The sequence below is a fragment of the Ursus arctos genome, unplaced genomic scaffold (genome assembly GCF_023065955.2).
Source record: "Ursus arctos isolate Adak ecotype North America unplaced genomic scaffold, UrsArc2.0 scaffold_7, whole genome shotgun sequence".
Classification (NCBI taxonomy): Eukaryota; Metazoa; Chordata; class Mammalia; order Carnivora; family Ursidae; genus Ursus; species Ursus arctos.
In genome coordinates, this window is record NW_026623089.1 from 19928517 (window position 1) to 19948756 (window position 20240).

Genomic DNA, 20240 nt, shown 5'->3' on the forward strand with positions numbered 1-20240 from the left:
AGTTTGATTAGTCTTAAACTGAAAACTCTTTTGGATAGAGTGGGTAGTGGTTAATTACCTAGATTCTAGTTCAGATTTCTTCTGGTCTATACTAGGCATAAATAATTTAATAGTCAGCCAAAGATTTTAGCAGAGTTTATACGGTGTATTTGGCTTTTGCATACTTTAGTGTTCTCCTTTCTAGGATTTACAACTCTTGCTGGTGATGCTGGCTAACATCAGGCAGCTCACTCCATTTTCTCTGGCCAGAAACATGGCAGACCTTCCCGACGAGGTTTAGTCTCTCTATACCATGCCACAACTACAGTTATCCTCAGAGAAAAGTCCCATAGATGGGACATTCATCCAGGAGATGCCATTTCATCCAGGTTTTGACTCTTTTCCCAAATCTGCCTGACTTTCTTCAGTCTCCAGAGCTCTCAGGTAATTGCCTGATGTATTTTTCCCCAAAGTTTAGAGTTATTAGTAGGAGGGTCAGTTTGCTATAGTCTTACTTCTTCATACCATTAGTGTGTTTAAATTAGGGCTACATTTAGTTTCTTTAAGGGATGGTATTGATTTGCCAACTTGTGATGAGAGTAACCTGGATTGATTTAGTTGTTTCAGGTTGTTGAACTCAAGGGTTTATTTCTCTTAATATTTCCCAGGAATTCAAGTTACCTGGGATGAAGATATGCTAGCTTATTTGGTAATAGCTCAGACTTTAGACTCAAGCACCCTGGGTTTAAATCCTTGCTCCACAAATTTTTAAACTATTGATCTTGGGGAAGTTGTTTCATCTCTGCCAGCTTCAGCTTTTATCACCTAGGAAATGGGGATAAAATCAGTATCCACCTCATAGAGTTATTGATTGAATTATAAAGCACTCGAATTATGTCTGGCACCTATGATATACTCAATGAACATTTGCTTTTTGCTATTACTATACCCTTGTACCTCCCCAAATTACCTACTATTTTGGAATTTGAAGCTACACTGTCTTGATTGAAAGTCCAAAGGAATAAGATACATGATGGTTGGATAGGGACTAGAAGAGAAAAGTCACTGCTTGTAGTTATAGGGATGCAGTGGGAACAGGCCAAATGGTGTTCCCCAGCGCTTGGTCGCAGGCTACATGAAGGTACCAGATTCAGGAATTTTTGGAGAAACAAAGGTGGTGTTAGAAGAAGTGAGAGTAGACAGTGAAAGGAAAACATATTCCATTTCTGTTTTGCTAAGGTCTGAAACTATCAAGAAGAAGGTAGCTGGTACAACTGCATAAATGTAACCTCTTTTTTCGGCTGAGAGAATGGTCTTTCTTTGGCTATGGCATAGCTGGGATGTGATCCTGAGGGAAGGGGGAAAGAGAAGATAAACTTGAAGGACTGAACCATGGCTTTCAGTACTCTTTACCCTGCAAGTCAATGATGCTGACAGTCAAAGAGTTGCCACCATTTCCCCAAGGTGATCTGTTTAGGGAAGTCCAAAGCCAACATTGTTTTGGAGAGGCCAGTAGGATTATTGGCCCATCAGAGACAAAGTGCTCTTTGAGCAAAGCTGTCTCAAGAAGTGCAATCCTCATCAAATTCACATTCCTTTTTACTGGACTGTGTCATCTGCCGTTTAGGAGCATTTCTTGAGCATTTTCGTCTTATCACATTTAATTCTTAAAATCCTTCTCTCAAATCTTCCTGAGAATTTATTACATAAAACTTAGCTTTTATAAATAATTTCCAAAATCCCAGATTCCCAAATTCAACTACTCCCTGCAACTATTTAGTTCCATTTTCCCAAGACAGCCTCCTAATTCTTCCCAAATTCAAAAGGAAACATTTGTTTTTCTCTGACAGTGTTAGCACACTAGTGATACAGTGAAGATTGATAAGGACCCAAAGCACCCCAGTGAGTAAGGCAAAGGAGGAAGCAGGAGGCTCAAGACACTCACCCCAAATTTGATCTGATAATTTTTCTCCACATCACATTTATTAACAAATATCTCAGAACTGAAGGGTGCATGAGAGAGGGAGAGAGAATGATAAGTAGCTTGTAGACTATGTCACTCAAGGTGAAAGAAAAGAACGTGAAGTTGATAGCAACAGGAACTTGGCTGGCTCCCTCGATAAAGACCTATTATTTCCATTTGTGAAGGTTACACACAAGAGGACATCCCAGGAATTGTTTCTCTCATTGTGTGCTTTTCCTTTTATCCTTAACAACTCTACATGTACAAAATGTATTTAGCAAAATGCTACCTTGGGTTTCAGAATTTGTAATACCGAAAAGCAGCAATTAAGACCTCCTGTGACTCATAAAATATTCAATAAGGGGTTTTGAGTAAGATGGAAAAATAGGAGGGAAGATTTGTGCTCTTCTCAGGGAAATATTGCTGACATATTTAGTAATAATGAAATATAATACCTCCTTGGGGCAAAACTAAAATCCATTGTGCAGTGAAAGAATACATCCATTTAATTTGTTTAGGTTTCTTTGTTCATTTTGTGTTTCTTGTTAAATCAGTTCAAGGTTATGACCAGTATTACTAATGTCTAAATGGTTGAGGGGAGGCATGGTATAGAGAATTAACTTTCCCAGCCAGTTTTAGAAGGTGAGATATTTATGCAAAAAGTGACTTCTCCCTCTTTGCTAAAAGAGTATACTTTTGTTTAATATTCAAAAAGTGAGCAGGAAAACAGCTTCCCTTAATATCACCTATGTTCTTCTAGATACACATAGATTTAAGGGTACAGTTTTCTCTCTGGTCTTAATGGTTTAACTTCATGTAATTGCCACATTTCTGGCCTTTTCTCTGGAAACATGTCACAACACAACCCTCTAATGTCAACCACTTCATAGGGTCCTCATTCATTATTGGTAGGACTGCTGGTAAAATACAGGGTCCCAGTTAAATTTGATTTTAGATTAACTGCATGTAATTTTTTATTATACGTATAATTATGTCTCATGTAATAGGTGAGTCATACTAGGAACTTATTTGCTGTTTATTTGAAATTCAAATGTAACTGGGCATCCTATCTTCTCATTAGCTAAATCTGGCTGTCTGAAGTTTTGGTTATTCTTGTGCAGAGACTGAGGGTGAGACAGGGCTGGGGTGTCTCGTGAAGTTAAGCTCCATAGGGCAGGCTTTAAACTTGAAGAAACAGACCATTAGTTGGACTTCAATTGGCCTTGAGATCATGCAATTTTAATGGTGCTTCTAAAAACCCCTAAAGTAAAATTTAAAAATTGTGTTGCATATATGGACACAGTGTAGTTGGAAGTGAATGATGATGACACTTTGTACTCAGTCCTGAGTTCCAGAAGAGTTAAAAAAAATTTTTTTTAGGAAGAGTGGGAGGGAGAAAAAAAAGCACATTATATCAAATTTATTTTCCTGAATAAAATAATAATAATTATGGTATTAGAAGATACCCCTCAATAGCCACCCAGTATTATTGCATGTTTTTACAGAAGAGATACTCTGGTTTAAGATAACAGCTATTGGCGTATTTTAATCTGCTTAGAAGGTATTGCTTATCATTTGACATTTGAGAATTTGCTTGTTCACTCTAAATCCCGTTCACATGTTGATGGGCTAAAGTACTTGCTGTTTACCCTTATTCTAGGTTTAAGATTTTTATTGGCTTTGGGAGCAAACAGATGTCACAATTTTCAGAAAATAGTAAGTTCAGAATACTAAAATATCTACAGAGATGTATATATGGAAAATACTGAGACAGAGCTTCTAAAAGACAGAGCCAATGCAGCACACCCAGAAGTACACTCGTGTAACTGCAAACTAACTTTCACAAACTCCATGGAGGGAAATGAGAGCAGAAAAATAGTAACAACTCATGATTATATCCCCTCATTTAATTTTTATCCTTTTGAAAAAATATGTTAGGCAGGAATCATATTACTCTAATTTGGTGTTTGGGATAACTGACAGAGTGGTCAAGTGAATTTCCCCAAAATGTAGTAACCTAGAGACTAAGCCATGAACTGTGGTTCTTAAGCTCTTTTAGGATATAGAACTTTAAAAATTATTTGAAAGCTACAGAGCTTTTTCCGTAGGGTGGGGGGTAATTTTGCTTAAATTGGCAAAATTCTGCAGCTCATTTCACGGAATTCTCAGACCTCTGAAACCTTTGGAGTCTGTGTTAAGGACCTTTCTTCACCTGGTGGTCATGTTCCAAACTCTTGACTCTGTCAAGCTTTGGGGGAATGATAGTTTCAGAACCCAGCAAAGTGCTGTTAAAAGTAAAAGGTGGAGAATGGATTAAATTCAGGTATTGTGTATAGGTGTTTGAAGGCCATTTGCAAAATGAATTATGAACAGCATCCTAACTATGACTAGTAGGGTTAAGCTCTTAATCTACAATGTCTGGTGTATAAGTCTGGGATAAGAACTGGAAACCTCCCTGTTGTGATGTCTTGGTGCTAGGGCTTCTGAATGTAGGGTGGTGGAGCAGTAGTAGTTTTTGACAAAGCCTTTAGCAGTCTACAATGAATTGGAAAAAAAAAAAAGACAAGTGAATTCTTCATAAAAATAACTATACTCTAAAGTTATGTCCTTGCATTGTTTTTCTTTCCTGGTAATAAATAGATTTTTTTTTTTTAAATGACACAGTCATGTTACAAAGTAAAGCAGTGGCAGAAATGCAAGCTCGGGTGCCAGATTCATAGCCTGGTTCTATCACTTATTAAGTGGTCACTTAGGACAAAGCATTAACCTCTTTTAACTTAAGGTTCCTTATATGTGAAATGGAAATGATAATGGTACCCATCTTAAAGGCTATTGTGCTGATAAAATAAGTTGGTATATTTAAAACACTAAAAAAAGTGTCTGGAACATGCTAAATCCTCAGCAATAGCTAATTGATAATTACATTGCTTGATTATATATGTATACATTTATATATCATGAAAGGATATATAAATATTCTTTAATGGCAAAAATACTTGGAAATCCTAGGTAGATCCCCCAAATTCTATTAAATCTAAATCTCTAAGAATCATTGTTTTAATATGCAAAAATAGGAAAAGGAAAAAAAAAAGGAGAGAAGAAGCATGATGAGAAGAAAAAAGTAATCTGGTCCCGACACCCCAAATCCTCTAGCCCTTAACCTGCTGCCCCCTCCTCCTCAAGAAATAGTATCTTTGCCTAAAGGAGGTTGAGAGGTACAGGAACAGGTAATTTCAGATGCATTGGTCTTTGGATTTTGTTTACCTGGTATTAATTTTTTGTCTCCCCTACTGGAGTGCCAGCTTTATGAGAAAACCATCTAGTCTGTTTTGCTTGCTGCTTCTTGCCCAACATTTGGAGCAGTGCACAGGACAGAGTAGATATCCAAATTTGATGCATAAGTGAATGTAAAGTTGATGAATCAAATTAAGTGCTCAATGCCATCAGCATGGGTTTGTGTTAATCATATAGGCTCTCTGTCCTTCCTTGGCCCTAAGTGTTCCCAGTGGGCCTGCCAGATAAAGGCATGGTCTTTGCCCAAGCCAGTCCAAAAGCCATTACTGGGTGGGTGCAGTTGGAACATTCCCTTGTAGCGTGACAGCAACACAGTGCAAAGAACAGTTCCAGTTAGTCTTTTTCCCTCCCCACTCTTGGCAGTAGAAATTCAGCTTTCAAGATGATATAACCTGATAACTCACCAGCCACAGGTAACTGGTTACAGTTGGTTTTTAAAGTCAGGTAGCTGCCAACTAAATATTAAAAGATATTTGTCTTTATTCAAGTGAATAGAAGAGCTTTACCTTGGTTGAATATATAATGGTAAGATGGGAAACAAAGCTATTGGCTATGGTTTCAAATAGCTGTGTTTATGAAAAAGAATAATGTCAGCCCATTTCAAGGACTAAACTGCTTTTTGATAAGTGTTTTGAGTATATGAAGGTTATATTTCTTTTATCATGAAGTAAAATACATTTATGTCTGAAGACATTCTGTGAGGCAACAGGCAATATCCAAACACTATTAACCAAACAAGTGTAATGAGTAACAGGTGTCATCAGAGTTGAAGAGCAGAGCTTGTAAGCTGAGTGCATCCAATAGGGCCCGTATCTAGGAGTTCTTCACACTGATGGAGTTTGTGCCTATTGCCTCTTTGTACCTGACTTAACTTGATTTTAAAAGTCAAAGCCAGTGTTCAAACAACTAAATGACTACCCAAAACAATAGGGGAAAAAAAGATGCTACCTAGATCTTAACCCCAAACCAAGAAAATGCTATTTCTCAACCATAAAATCTATTAATTGGAGCCCACAGCTGGTTAGCTTGTATCCCTACTACTTATATATGGGGATAGGAGGATAAGATACAGATATAAGAGAGGAAATAGAAAGTATTTAATATGCAGACAGAGGGCATACATTGGAGTAATAGATTTGCAAACGGTATTGTTCTTTTTCTTACAAAAATGACACATTTCAAAATATCATTGAAATTTGCAAAAACCCTTATTAGTAAGCCCCTCCCTGCTAGCATTCAGAAATAAGAGATTTAGATCAGAGGTTAGAGAGTAAAAATTTGAAAAAAATAAAAACTTATAACGGGTTACTGAAGGAAAAACATATATAAACAGGTTAGGAGAGAGATTCTAAATATTTTTTGGAGGGCTTCCAGCCCACTTTGATTTTATAGTGACCGAGCTCATTCACCAAGGAGAGGGAGAAGAGAAACCCATAGGGTCAGGGTATGGGATAGAAAAACTAAGTGATTTTCTCTTTTCCTTCAGCAAGTGGTTTCTCCCATTTAAATCAAGTCATTTACCAAGTACAGAGGTATTTTGTTCTATCTGAAACTTTTAATCTGTATTATTTATACAGATTGGGATTTCCAAAATACTTTCTACTATATGTATTTATATATTAAGAAATTCAAAAAAAATAGCTTCAGTTTTTAAATAAGTGCATTGAACCTATATTCTCCTAAATTTAAGTAGATATGGCTACTTAAAAAAAAAAGGAGTTTTTGGAATCCTTATTAGTTAAAGTGCATCGTACCATCTAAGGTGTAGAGAGTGAGTATATTTATGCTTCCCCAAGGTTATTTGATCACAGCCTCTCCAGCACCTTTTTTGAGGTTCTTTTCATGGGATGTGATTTTCACAGAATATTCTGTGAGGCTGCTGGGATAGATAGATTTGGGAAATAATCATTTTGTGCTCACTGTCTTGTTTGCCAGACTCAAATGTATCTTATCCAAGAGTCACCAGCCAGGAACACAGAATTCCCCCAAGCCCTCCTCCAGCATCCATGAATCTTCCTGGTGCTGAAGAAAAGTGTCCTTCCCTGCAAGGGAGGTTGTATTTGTGTCACTGGAGATGCCTGTTTCTCAGCCAATCTGCTGTAGGTGGATTAGGTTGTGAAAACCAAACTTCTCAGCAATAGATGGCACTTTCACTATCACCCAACTAATTACAGGAAAGAGGAGACACTAAGAAGCACTAACATTGCTAATAAACTACAAAATCATTTAAGAGGGTTTTATGGGTTTTTTTTAAATAAAAGATTTATTTATTAGAGAGTGTGTGTGTACGTGTGTGGAGGAGTGGCAGAGGGATAAGGAGAGAGGGAGAATTTCAAGCAGACTGCACAGAGCGTGGGGCCTGATGTGGGGCTTGAGCCCACAGCCTTGAGATCATGACCTGAGCCAAAATCAAGAGTCGGATGCTTAACCAACTGAGCCACTCAGGTGCCCCCAAGATGGTTTTAAATCTCATATAGAAGATGGGGAGTGGTGAATATTACAAAGGTGTCCTGGTTACCAAAGCTTCAGTAGGAACATGACATACAAGGTATTTCTGTGTCCTCTTATTCAGGCTGGTATTTACTGAGCACCTACTATGTGACAGGCCATATGGTAGGGGCATTTAAGGGTGGTGTCTCAGTCCCTATGACAATCCTGAAAGTAGGACTTATGACCCCTATCTCTTATTTTTTTTTTTTTTTTTTTTTGTGGAGCCATCTGAAGCTTAGAGAAGATAAGTAAATAACCCAGTCATGGAGTTTATAAGCAGCAAGATGGGAATGACATGTAGCACTTCTGTTTCCAAACCAGCATCATCCAGCCTTCCTACTACACCCTGACCAAATTCAGCTGGCCCTTCTTGGTCATTCTGGGTAGAAGAAGGGACCTTAGAGAAGTACACAGAAAAATAGTTCCTTTAAAAAAAAAAGTAAATAAATTAATACACTGAACTACTCTTTGCCCTCTGTAGGAGTAGGGAGTTCTGGTTTCTAGTATTCCATTGTATAAATAGACCAAAATTTATCTATCCCTTCACTTCTTCATGAGGAGTTTTGTTTGTTTATGGTTGTTATAAATAAGACTGCTGTAAGCATTTATGTCCAAACATTTTTAAGAAAATGCCGCATTGTTTACCAAAGTGACTGTACCTTTTATATTCCCACCAGCAGTGTATGAAAGCTGAAGTTGTAGTTAAGGGATGGGGCAAAGGTGAGGATTCCCATACATGGGCAGGGGCTTGTGTGGTTCGATCTTCTAGGGTGTCAAAGGAGGGAGCCCCAGGCTTTGGTATCAACTAAACCAGGCATGGAACAGAGAAAGGAGGGTGGTGGTGGTTATGTTGTCAGCAAATATCAAGAATAGAGGGTCCGACTCTTTTTTTTCTTTTTATAATTTTTATTTTGTTATATTAGTCACCATACAGTACATCCCCAGTTTTTGATGCAATGTTCCATGATTCATTATTTGTGTATAACACCCAGTGCACCATGCAATATGTGCCCTTCTTAATACCCAGCACCAGCCTATCCCAATCCCCCACCCCTGTCCCCTCCGAAGCCCTAAGTTTGTTTCCCAGAGTCCATAGTCTCTCATGGTTCATTCCCCCTTCTGTTTACCCCCCCTTCATTCTTCCCTTCCTTCTCCTACCTATTTCTTATGTTCCATAAATGAGTGAAACCATATGATAATTGTCTTTCTCTGCTTGACTTATTTCATTTAGCATTATCTCCTCTAGTCCCGTCCATGTTGCTGCAAATGTTGTGTAATCGTTCTTTCTGATGGCTGAGTAATAGTCCATTGTATATATGGACCACATCAGACTCTTATTACAATTTACCCTTGACGTTTGACTGATGGCTGAAACATGCCACATTTCATTTAATTGAATTTGAGCTTTAGACAGTAAGGTATACAGTGAGGCCTGTAATCTGAAGCCTGTAAGGAAGATAAAAGTGTCACTGAATGTCTTGTTCAAGAGCCTAGTATTGTGTATCTTAAGAAGTAAAATGAATGCTTTGGTCACTGTAAGTCATCTTTGGAAATTACTTATTAAGTGATGCCTTAATAAATATAGAGACATATGTGACCATGATTTATATTTTGGTATCTGTGAGGCAAGAGACTTTTAGAGGTGTTGTTTTTGTTTTTGATCCCCAAGGGGGAAACCTTGACCATTGGCAAAACCAGACATCCAGACCATTAGCAGTGGCTTAAGAGTTTGTAAAAATGTATAGAATGGGTCAGTTGTTGGTCAGTGCATCCAGTGCTGAGATAACTGTGTAAAGTCTGGCCAATTTTGCTTATCCTTGGGTCCCATTCTTTATCATGGATGCCATTCTTAAGGGATGAAGATTAGCAACATTCCACTGAGCTCCATCATGTTGGTGGTGATGATGTGGTCTGTAAAGTGTATGAACTTTAATTGCATTTATTCAGTTTACTCTAAGGGACTTCCCAGGTAATTAAGAGGTCTGGGAGAAGGGAGATCTCATCCAGACTCATATCATTTGGCAAGGGACCTAAGATAGAGGAGGCCATGGGCTCCTATAGGTGAGACAGAGGGCCCAGATTTGGCTCCATCCTATAACAAGGAAGCCTCAGTTGATGTACCAGGTTTGTAGGATGCTGCTTCCATGATCCAAGGTATAATAGGTAGTTGGGTACAGAGGATCACAGGCTTACGGTCTCTATTTCCAAGAAAGCCTTGTATGTGACCAAAAATTGCTGCTCTAATGGAATATAGTGTTAGGCTGAGGTGGTCATTTTCTTGCATCATGAAAGGCTCATGACAAATTTATGGCCGTCATGGGCGGTCCAGAGACTCCAGAAGGCATAAGAAGAGACTGCTAAAAGATTTACAGTGAAGGAGTCTTTGGAGGGCACTAAAGGGATACCTGTTGCATTACAATTCAGACAGATTTTAGCACGTTTTTGGCAGGGGTCCCATTCAAGATGGGTCAATTTGCAAGTTGGCTTAAGTAAAATTTGTAAAGAAGGAATATGTTGACTCCAGAATTAAAAACAGAAGCCTAAAAACAAAACAAAACAAAACATACCTGGGTATTATTTTAACATTGTGAGTTCTGGAAGGGTCAATAGCTGTTTCTTGACAGTGTCAAGAAGGGAGCAGCCCTTGGTTTACCAAGTAATTCTCAGGAATTTTACAAAGGTAGTAGTGTCTTGTATTATGTGTAAGGCAATGACTCTTCCCCCTTTGTGAGCTTTTTTGTGAATATTTTTCTTAAATGAGTATTTCTAATGAATTTCCTCAGGGGAGGATGTCATCAATATAATGTCATACCTGTATTCCTGGAGAAAGGAGGATATGGTTGAGACCTGGTATGCAAAAACTGTGAGTGATGGTAAGGTTGCTGAGATGCCTCTTGGATAGCCAGAAAAAGTTTTGTTCTTTCAAAGGTGAAGGAAGACTGTGGCTAAGAGGCTGTTGAAATAGGTACTAACAGACATTAGCCAAATCTATAATAGCAAAAGATTGCTGATTGGATAGAATTAGTAATATTGAGTGTGGAGGCATTAATGGATGGGACCAAGGCATTAAAGTGGTAATCTACTATGTGGTGTCATTTATTCTTTTGAGGTTTAACAACAGACCAAAGTGGACTATTAAATGGAGAAGCAGTGGGCATTATCATTCTTTCTCTTAATGAGTCTTGCATAATAGATTCTAATCCTTGAAGGCCTTGTTTTAATTTAGATTGGGCCATGCTAATTATTTTAACTGGGAGAGATGGTCCATAGGGTCTCATTGTATCAAGCCAATTTGTAAGTCCCTAAGACTTAATTTAATTTAAATTTATTACTCATTGAGTCAGAGTGTCCATGCTTACTATGGGATATAATAGGGTAATGGTTGATATGATCATGGGAAATTTAGGCCAAGAAATTGTTCTGATGAGTAGGGAGAGGCATCTCACCCTAACTATTTTACGTTTAAGAAGGCCTCTAAGATTATAGAGGATTCTTTGATTAAATTTAGTGGGATGCCAAAGTCTAAGTGTAATTTGAGCCCCGGTATTGATTAAGGCCATGAATGTTTGCCAATTGATGCATTTCATCAGATGTTGGAGTTAATTCTGAACCTATGTTGTAGAGGCACAAAGCCAATGATCTTTTCTTGTGTTAATTCTTTTAGTAAATTTTGGATTTCAAATTGGGTCAAATTGTAGACTTTTGTTTCAGTTTTTTGTTGTTGTTTTTGTTTCCTGCCCTTGTATCCAGGTTTCTTCTTTTTTCCTTTTTTGTCCCCCACTAGATATGCTTTTGTGAGCATGGGGATGGGCTACCCAACTCATATTCATACATTTCTTCTCCCAGACAACCTCAAATCAGTATCATATGGGTTAGAGAAATCCTTCATGACAGTGGCTGATTTTAGGGCTTATGGCTCCCAACTTATATACTGTGTTTAATTCACCCCTGTGCTGTGCCTCAGCCATGCCATGGGTAAATTTTCCCTATAATCCTGAGGATCAGAATCTTTGTTGCAACAAAGGCATAAGCAGCAGTGTCAGTAGAGGTATTTAAGGGTCCTGGTGAGCCATCTGCTCTTAGGAGTGGACCTAAGTACACCACAGGAAGCCTGCTCCCTCTCTCTTCCTCTCCCCCTCTCTCCCTCTACCTCCTCCTTAATGATTTTCTCTTTCATGGTGACTGTATTTTTTCCAGAATGTAGTCTTTCCTCTGTCTAGCAGCATCCTCCTGTCCTTGAATGCCAAGTATTGAACCTCTTGACTTATGTTGGGTAAGTCTGTAACGATGGCTCCGTAGGACTTCACAAATGCCAGAAGCTACAAGCTTTTGGTTATAAAATGAGTAAGTTCTGGGTTTCTAACATATGGTATGGTGTGTAGTTAATAATGTTGTGTTGTATACTTGAAAATTCCCAAGAGAGTAGATCTCAAATGTTAGCAGTGTGCAGGCACGTGCGTGCATGTACACACACACACACACACACACACACACACACAGTTATGCGAGGTGATGGATGTGCTAATTAACTTGATTTTAGTAATCATTTCACATGTGTATACGTATATATATAAATATAAATCATCATGTTGTACACCTTACATATATATAATTTTTGTCAGTTATGCCTTGGTAAATCTGGGAAAAAATGAAATGGCTATATGATAGATTAAAAATGAAAACTAACAAAAAGAGTATTATGCCATTTGTTTTGAAAAGAGATCTGAAATTATACTGTACAAAGTGGTAGCAGTCATTCTGGGTGATAGGAATGTGAATTTTTTTTTTCTTTTTGATTGTTTTATATTGTTTCTTTTTAGTGACTGAGAATTAATTATGTAAATTTAAAAGATAAATTTTGCCAAAAAAGACATTTAAATAGAGATTCTTATCCCTTGCCGCTCCCCAAATATTTTTAAACATTTTTGACCTGATACATGGATAGGCCAGGAGGTTTAAAAAAAAAGAAAAACAAAGGCTTCAGAGCAGGGAAGGAATAAAATTAAGATATTTGAAAAACATGAATGAAATTATTGTGGCTCTTCCTGAGTGGCATATGCTATATCATTTGGGGATTATTATATCATGTGTTGTGGAAAAATAAATTGGTACGATTATGTTTAAATGGTCCCAATGTCTCTTATTTCAGCCTTTACCTCTGAATAATATTAATGGAAAAAATTGGTCTTGTGGTATAATTTACATGAAATAGTCCCTCCTTCTCCACTCGCATACCTGAGAATTATCACTTGGAACATAGATGAGATTATTTTCCCTTATTATATGATTATCATTTCTATCATTGCCTGTGGAACCCTAAATAAGGACAAATCTAAATAGTATTTGCATGATAAAGCAAAAGCTGTTAATAAGTAAACAAAGTTCTGTATAGTCATTAGATTTGGGTGTATTGGAAGAGCTACCATATGTTGTGTTGTCAAAATTGCATTACAAGGCCAATCAATTTCTATATGGAGTTTTGTTATTCTGTAATTAGTATAGTAATGCTGACTGCTCTTGAAAGCTACAGGTACACATGAAGAGAGAGGAATAGATGGTGGGAGAAAGATGGATTATTTAATTTATTTCTCAATTAAAACCGACACTTTGGGTAGAGAAATCTGTTGTCTCATCTGTTTTTTTATGGTTCATTTGCAGCTGTGTTTATTGTTTTAATAAATAAATATATTTTCTCATTAGGGCAGCAGTTTTATAAATACAGCGTAAGTTACTCATATCCACCCACAACATGCATGCTCCAAATGGAACCCCAAGAAGAAGATTTATTAAACCCAATGAAGTTGAAGGTAGACCTTGTGTGGTAGAGGCTGTAGGCATCAAGACGTAGTCACAGCAAAGAGCAACATGTTGCCTTTTATGCAGGGACTAGTGATGGTTGCAACGGTTTATTTATTCATTTGTTTCCTGAGTCGTCTTAATAAATCTATTCAGAAATATGTGGTTGTGGGGCGCCTGGGTGGCTCAGTTGGTTCAACATCCGACTCTTGATTTCAGCTCAGGTCGTGATCTCAGGGTCATGAGATCCAGCCCCAAGTCGGACTCTGAGCTCTGCCCTGGGTGTGGATGTGGAGCCTGCTTAAGGTTCTCTCTCCCTCTCTCTTTGCTCCTCCCCCAACTCATGCTTTCTCTATCTCAAAAAAAAAAAAAAAAATGTGTGATTGTTTCCCAGCAACAAATGTGTATGGTAAACTACCACCCAGATTGCAGATGGAAAATGAGTTTTATTGCATCCCACTTTAGATACTCTCTACAATGCATAATGCCATGGAGGCTGAGGAGGAGAGACCTGAGCCAGCCTCTGGTGCCATAATTAAAGTTTTAAAAGCTCCAGCCTTTCGATTAGGAGGAGTGACCTTTATTCTCTAGCAAACATCTGCCCTGGTAAATTCTATCAGCATCTCCATTAGTAGGGATGGTGTTGGATACAGATTGAATCAATCAGTCAGTTCTGTAATTAATGAGCACCTACCATTTTCTTCGGATTCAAATCCCAGCTTGTTATCCATAAGACTGGAGAAGGGTCCAGTAAGAAAAGGGTGTTGTTTCTAAGCAAAATAGGAATATAGTTTTCTCACTATACCTCCCATTACCTTGCATTTAAATGATTCAGCAGAGTAACTTCTCATTTCCTGTAAAGTGACTGAGCACCTGCCGTATGGAATGCACTATGCTGGGCAATGTGGAAGACACAAAAATGAATTACACATGGTGCTGTCATGTGATACATACACTTTTAATCTTGTATATGTTTTTGTGTTCATTAATTTATGTCTATTTAGAAATAGCTTTTATTTGTGTATTTGTAAAAAGCTGTCTTAAAGCATTAGAAGCAGTACATTATATGATGTACAAATAGCAAAATAAAAACCCATAAAACTCAAACAGTATGGTAGGAGGAGATATGTTACAGCTTCTCTGCCCTGATGAAAGGAAATTAAGTGAAGTTTTTAACTGTGTTCCTCTATTTTTACAAGTTCTGAACCCTTAAAAACTTGACATTTAGTTTTTATGATAGGAGAATGAAACAGCCTGATATATAAGAGGTCTCAGGTTTGTTAAAAGTGTAGATATCCTACATGTGACTCCACTCAAAATACTGATTTTAAAAGTAGACAGTTCTTCTATAGATGTCCATACCTAAGGTCTGCCGAAATGTATGTACATTTTGGAAGAATGTGTTAGTGTGAGAGAAAAGATTTTTTTAATGATCTTTGGCTAGCTGAAGCACCCCAGGAGGATATAGAGCAAGGAATATACAGACAATCCTGGAAACACAGATGTTGAATAACTATTTAGTTATGTAATGTGAGCAACAGAGAGGTGACTTGAGTTTCTATGGATGTGCATAAGATGGCCCTGATCTTCCTTCATATTTCAACTAAAGAATAAGTTTGAACTTGTTAATTCCCCAGGGATTAGTCTGGGAGAAGGGGCTCTAGGCATAAGAAACAAGAAGAACAAGAAACAACAACGACAACAACAACAACAAAAAAGCATGTGAGGTAGATTGTAAGGAGAAAGGGGGGGATAAAGATGGAGCAATAAACTGGTAGGTGATGGTGTGAGAAACAATAATGTACACATAAAGTCCTTATGTAACTTTTTGCTAATATTGAATGTTCAAATGTGTTAGTAAAATCACCTTTATTTTTATTGTTCTCTAATAGGTTAAGATGTTGATTCTTTTTAAAGATTTATTGAGCACTAATTGACAATTATAATTGTATATATTTAAAGTATAAAATGTGATGATTTGATACACATAAACATTGTGAAATGATTACCAAGCTCAAGATAATTAGCACATTCATCACCTCGCACAGTTAACTTAGTGCGTGTGTGGTGAGTAGTCACCATGCTGTACGTTAGGTCATCAGAACGTATTCTTATAACTGAAAATATGTAGTATTTGACTAATATCTCCCCGTCCATTTCCCCCACTCTTTAGCCCCTGGGAATTACCATTCTGTTCTCTGTTCCTGTGAAATCAACTTTTTAATTTTTTTAGATTCCACATAAAGTGAATATTAATGTTAATTTTGATAAAGATTTTTTTTCCTTCTACCAAAATTGAGTTGGTTTAAAGAAGAAGCAACAGAGAGGGGTGAAGCTAAGGTGGAGTCATGGGAGCAAGCTTCTCTTTGGGGCGTTGTGTTCTGCCACTGGCTTCAGCAGCAGCTGGGACTTGCCAGGCTATTAGGTGCTGAGAAGAAATCATTTCTTTTCTCCTTCTTCTTTTTTTTTTTAGATTTTATTTATTTTTAAAGATTTTATTATTTTGTTTGACAGAGACAACCAGCGAAAGAGGGAACACAAGCAGGGGCAGTGGGAGAGGAAGAAGCAGGCTCCTAGCGAAGGAGCCTGATGTGGGGCTCGATCCCAGAAGGCTGGGATCATGCCCTGAGCCGAAGGCAGACACTTAACGACTGCGCCACCCAGGCGCCCAATCACTTCTTTTCTGAACCAAGGAGCTGGACTGGTTGGCCTGGTCTTTGAAGGACAAAGTGTTGTTCCCAAACATACTTATTCTCTCTGCCTCTTTGAGAAACAAAGTTTGCTTTTTGCTAGTTTCATTGAATTATAACAAGAAGAGAAATCCATAAACCTGTGATATATGATCAAAATTGTTTCCAAATGCTGCTTTATTTTATAGCTTTTCTTCAGTTTTCTTTTGGGGTTCATAAGTGAATATCTCCTCAATTAAAGTATAACCTCCAGGAAAACCAAGGGCCTTGTCTTCAAAACAAATAACATATGCATAATGTTTTTCATTTCCTCACCCACACCATTTTGTTTGTATCTTCAGAATAAATTTAGTGAGGTGGGTCTTGCTAATGTCTTCATTTTCAAGGTCAGGCAAGCAAAGCTTTGATGAGGAGCCTGGCAAAGACTAGGGCGCTAGGTAGTGTCTCAGATCTGAGACAGAATCTTCTAAATATACACAATGCTTTCTATGCCTTTTCTTTCTATCTTCAGGTCAAGCAAAAGAACTGGCTCATGTAAACATTTATTAAGTATTTTTGATTGAATAATTTATTAATACTAGTGCTGGAAGGAATTGGAGAATCTATTTGTAAACTTCTAAATTTAAATGTCACAAATCTGAAAAAAAAATGCAGACTATAAATGTACATCTCAATGAAATTCTACCCAACAAAGCAGCACCCAAGTCAAGAAATAGATTACCAAAATACAAAGTTGTCTCTGGGGCCTGTTTTCAGTAATCCTCCACAAACAAAGGGTGTGAAGCCTTCCAACAGAACAGATCACTTTTGCCAGTTTTTGAATTTTCTATAACTGAAATCATACAGCATGCATGCATTTTGTGGCTGGTTTATTCTACGCAATGCTGTATTTGTGAGATTCTTCCATGTTGTTCTGTGTAGTTGTGGTTCCTTCATTTTCCTTGATGCACAGCATTCTGATGCAGGCTTTTGAGTTGCTTCCAGTTTGGAACTATGAGCAACTATGAGAACTGCTGCTCTGAGTAAACTTCCTCTTGTTTTTTGGTGAGCATGTGTATGTATTTCTGTTGTGTGTAAATGTTATCATGGAATTTCTGGGGCTTGAGGTATGCGTATGTCCAGTGTTAGTGAATACTTGCAAATAGTTTTCCAATATGGTTGTACAAATTTATATGCATTAACAGTGTATGGAGGTGGCTATTTTTCCACATATTTGCCAACTCTTTGTATTTTGAGGTTTCTTTTCCTTTAAATTTTAGACGTTCTGATGGGTACATAATATTTTCCTGAGGTTGAGATTTTAAATGATCAGTTATCAGATAGCTAATAACATTTATTGAGATTCTCTTTTCCCTAGAAAATGCGAAGACTGTTAGGTAATAGATACATGTAAACAGATATTTCAAATCTACTATGTCCACAACAGAAATTGTTCTCTCCCTATCAATCTCATTTTATACTCAATTTATTCTTTATTTTTTCTGTAATGTTCCATGGCATTCATAATCAGAAACTTTGGAGTTGTCCTTAACCCCTCTTCATCACTTCCTACCCCCTAATAAATCACTAAATTCAAGATTTTACTTTATTTTTTATTATTTTTTATAATAATTTTTTTTATTGTTAGTCACCATACAGTACATCTCTAGTTTTTGATGTTAAGTTCGATGATTCATTAGTTGCGTATAACACCCAGTGCACCATGCAATAAGTGCCCTCCTTAATACCCATCACCAGCGTATCCCATTCCCCCACCCCCCTCCCCTCTGAAGCCCTCAGTTTGTTTCCCAGAGTCCATAGTCTCTCATGATTTTACTTTAAAATATCTCTTAAATACAGGAACTTCTTTCTAAGGCACCGCTACTGCCTCAGATTTGGTCCTAATGTTCTTTTACTTTCTCATAGTTGTCTTCTCTATTGTCTGATTAGTCTACCTCCCTCCAGAGTTAGCTTCTCAAAAACACATCTGGTTATGCTATTTTCCTGCTTAAAACTCTTTATGAGCTCCTGGGTTCTGAAGGATTTCACCTGCTCATTACTTTCTGCTCCTTGCATCTCCAGGCTCATCTGCTACCACTGTTCCCATGCCCATATGTTCCAGTAACAGGGGGATTATGTGCTATCCCAGGAGAAACTGCCTAAGACATAGTATGAAAATGCCTGTCTAGCAGGAAGTGGGAACTGCCATCTGGTGCACTGGAAGGAGCTTTGGGCCATGGAGTCTGACGATTCTGGGTTAGATGCCACTTGTGTTACTTAACAGCTGTTTGACATTTGGCCCATTACACATCCTTTTATGAGCTTTAATTCACCCACCTGTAAAACAGAAACAGTAACTCTTACTCTCTGGCTATTATATGGGTTATACATAATGCTCAGGAAACAGGGACATAATCAACAAGTGGAATGGATTATGGAAGACAGGAAATTAAGGAAGCAAAGTTGGGGATTATGGAGGAAAAGAGCACTTGAGAATCTCATGCCCACTCTTGACTTTGGCAGGAAAGATTGGAGTTGATGACAGGTTGATCAAGGAGGGGAATATTATATTCAAATAAATATATCATATCATATCAAATGAAATCTTTTAAAAAACCCAACCAACCAAACAAAAAACATAAGATGGCTTCTAGGCATGCTATAATAACTCTTTTTCCAAGTCTTGGACTGTCAAGTCCTGAGGAATCACAACCACACATATCAAATACTATGTAAATCAGATGCTATGTAAACCTGCCTGAAATAGTTAATTGAGGTATGAAGAATGTCTTTCCTAGAGGAATGGGATTAAGATCTGAAGACTTGAGGTGATGAAGAAACAATGTTTTATAAGTGCAAGGCACAATACCAACACCCGCAAACATGGTGATTTGCAATTTTGGAAATCTTTCCACTGAATCAGGTAATAGCCAGGACACTGTGACCAGAGTCAGGGAGATAACATGGCCACTGGGTCCTAGTCCAATGAATCAGTGAACTAATGCCAGTGAGGAGACCTAAACAAAAGGAACTTAAGAATTACCTACAGGGCCACACAAGGTAGCTGCAGTGGACCTACCCTCCTTTCCCACTAGTCAAAGGACTGTTGGCACCTCCCACAAATTTTCCCACTTATTGTCTCAGGTTAGGTTCAGTAGATATCTGCTTCCTAGGGTTGCTGGGAGAATCTCTTCTCACTTAATCAACTTTCCCTGCACAATTATGTCAATACTTACTGCGTCCTACCATCTCTATGCAGATACTCCAAGATAACACTACTTTTCTGGGCAGTGCAATGGGATCATTATGTTGTATACTTCTGCTTATTCTGAAGTTTTGTGACTAGCAGATATAAGAGTATTAAAAATAAAACATAAGTGGTGCCTGGGTGGCTCAGTCGGTTAAGTGTCTGCCTTTGGCTCATGTCGTGATCCCAGGGTCTTGGGATCAAGCCCCACATTGGGCTCTCTGCTCAAGGGGAGCCTGCTTCTCCCTCTCCCTCTGCCTACTTGTGCTCTCTTTCTCTCTCTGTCAAATAAATAAATAAAATCTTAAAAAAAAAACCCCAACCAACCAAACAATAAAACATAAGATGGCTTCTAGGCATGCTATAATAAGCCTTTTTCCAACCTTGGACTGTCAAATCCTGAGAGTCTGTGAATTCAACTTAGTTTTTAATTCTGCAACACACACAATTGAATTTTGAGTGTGATTTTCTGTGAAATAAGAGATTATTTCAGGGGCATATAGATCTCCTGTTATTTGTTAATTGTGCTAAGAGTTTAAAGCCTTGAGCTTGTCACTCTCTTTTTGTATGCTCTCTAGTACAATAAGAAGATATCCTAGCCCATATGTATCAAAAACAGATGCTTGGTTCCATAAGTGTCTTTAGATATGTGATAACAATCAAACACAGGTGACAATTTAATTAATCATGATGCATGGCATTCTAAGAATTAGTGATTTCTCTTTTCCCATTGGTGAGGAGCGCCACACCTTTTTCAAGGTCAAGAATACAGCCAAGTCAATCCATCAATCTCATTTATGAG